We start from the raw sequence: 2,731 nt of genomic DNA on the forward strand, positions 1-2,731 counted from the left end.
CCTCTTCTCTCCACGGACTTCCCCCGGAATACACGCTTGTACGCGGTAGCTGTGTTTCTCTGATCCTCACATCAATTATCTGTATATCCCTTAACTCACGCATAGAAGATAACATCTTCCACCACCTCAACAGGTTATGGGCCCAGATTTAAGGAATTTGATGGTAATGCAGATAATTATGATTTGTGGGAAGAAAACTTCACTGGTGCTCTCCGAGTTCTGAAACTTCATCTTGCTTTTGATAAGTATGCTTGCAAACGCCCTGATGATTATGATTTAGAAGAGGCCAAGGAAACAATCTATGCCCACTTAACAGGTTGACTTGGCTGAACGTCACTTGGCATGATAAAGCGTGAAGCGAGGGGAGATGGAGTGAAAGCATTGACATTGCTACGAAAACACTACCTAAGAGAAACACAACACAAATTGTTTCCTCTATGGAGATCACTCATTAACAAAAGAATGGATGATGGCAGTGTTATAGTATATCTATAGATGAGACAGAAGCTGCTCTCAGGGAAATAGATGAACACATTACTGATGGTCTTATAGTAGTACGAACACTGGATGGACTTCCAAAGAAGTACATAAAATTTGTTGATGTAGCTAACCAGCGTAATCCTCCATATCAATACAGTGAATTAAAGATAGCATTGTTAAGTCAAGAGGATCGTCTGAAGGATACTTCTAGCACAGATAATATCATGAATGTCAACACCAACAATACAGTGAAACAAGAAATGTTTCAGGTGTGGTGAACCAGGCCATTTTGCATCAAAATGCAGCAAAGGAGGTAAGTTTCCTCAAAATACTAGAAAGTGGTGTGACTTTCATAGATCCGGAACTCACAGTAACAGTGAATGTAGAGTGAAGAATCCTAAGAGGAATAGTAATTCAGTAACTCAGCAAATGACACAAGTGAAGAACAATATCAAGAGTATTCTTTTCATGTAACACACTCATCAAGGTTTTGTACTGTTTAGGAGACCAACACTGAGGTAATTAACTTTGGAAAACAGAATGTAGCTAGCTTAAAAGAAGAAGGCTTCTTAATGATTGACAGTGGCTGCACTTCACATATTGAGAAAACTGAACCAAAGTTTGTGAGATTTCAAGAGTCTTTTGATCCACAAAACCATTACAAAGAGCTGGCAGACGGCCAAAGACAACAAGGAACAGTACAAGGAGTCGGTGATGTGAAAGACTTCATTCAGGATCGAGACGGCAAATCACGAAGTATTCTACTAAAAGATGCATTATACATAACAGGATTTAAACAAGATATCATGTCAATTTGGAAGGCTATCAAGAGTGGACATACTGTTACTTTCTCACCAGAAGACAGTACTCTATCTATCAAGGATGGCAGGATATTCGACATTGTGGAGAAAAACACGTAAACACGAAAATCTACATAGAGGTAAGCCACACACTGGTTCTCAGATGGATAAATTTAACAAAGTCCATGTAAGGGAAGCCAAGCACACCCTAGAGGAGTGGCATAAAATCCTTGGGCATTGTAATATGGCTGATGTGCAAAAACTTGAAGCAACTGTTGATGGAATGCATATAATTAGGAAAGATGAGTTCAACTGCACCATATGTACACTTCGTAAGATAACACAGTATAGGAGTTGAGAGCCTGACAAAAAGGCCCAACAGCCATTAGATTTAGTCCACTGTGATGTAGTTGGTCCTGTAAACCCATCAGCACGAGGAGGTTACAGATACAGCATCTCCTTTATTGATGATTACTCCGGAGCTCTTAGAATTTACCTAAATAAAACTAAGTGATACAGTGACAGCTATGAAAAGATATCTTGCAAAAAAAAAAGCTCTACATGGTTGTATCAAATGCCTAAGATGTGACCACGGAACAGAGTTTACGAACAATGAGTTCAGAACACTCTTAACAGAGAACAAGATTAAACAAGAGTTTTCTGCACCCTATTCACCACATCAGAATGGCACAGTTGAGAGATCACACAGGTCAATATTTGACATGGCTTGTTGTTTGCTGATTGAATCAAAATTACCTAAGGATATGTGGAGCTATGCTGTGAAGACTGCCTGTGACATCAGGAATAGGTGCTATAACCCCAGGACTCAAAAGAACCAAGTAGAAATGCTTACTGGAAGACGGCCAAACATTAGTAAAATGAATGTCTTTGGAACAAGATGTTTTGCATATGAACTAGAGTGTAAGAAATTAAATCCAAGGAGTACGGAGGGAGTATTTGTGGCCTATGATGATCAAAATCCAGCCTACTTGATATACTTTCCAGATACTCAGACCATAAGAAAAGTAATAATAGTCAAATTTGTGGATAACTCATCTTGTAAGACAGAATCCCCAAGTGCCGAGCAAATTTTAAGTGACAACTACATTTTGGTGGAGATGAGGCTCCAGCAAAAAACACTTCAAGCGGCCCAAGATGAGACACCAGCTGACGCTGATGGAGACAGGAAGTGTCCAGCTAAAGACCGAGAAGAGATACCAATGGATGAAGATATAGGAAGAAGATATCCATCCAGAGAAAGAAAGAAACCCTCGAGGTTAGATGACTATGTTACAGATGATCTGGACGGCAGTATCTCAAGTGTGACACATACTAGCTTTATACATCACTGCTATCGAATGTCACATGACCCAATACCAGTCACCTACCAAGAAGCTATAGCATCTCCAGAGGGACATCAAAGGAAGAAAGCCATGGATCAGGAGATTGCT

The 2,731-nt window shown here is 39.8% G+C and overlaps 1 pseudogene; it reads left to right on the forward strand.

Annotated features, from left to right (window-relative positions):
- The window catches only part of LOC147471367 (uncharacterized), a 2,804-nt pseudogene extending 288 nt beyond the window's left edge, over positions 1–2,516 (forward strand).
- Positions 2,517–2,731: the final 215 nt, after the last annotated feature.

This window comes from Penaeus japonicus, unplaced genomic scaffold (genome assembly GCF_977035675.1).
Source record: "Penaeus japonicus unplaced genomic scaffold, GWHDUDI00000001_assembly GWHDUDI00000009, whole genome shotgun sequence".
NCBI lineage: Eukaryota > Metazoa > Arthropoda > Malacostraca > Decapoda > Penaeidae > Penaeus > Penaeus japonicus.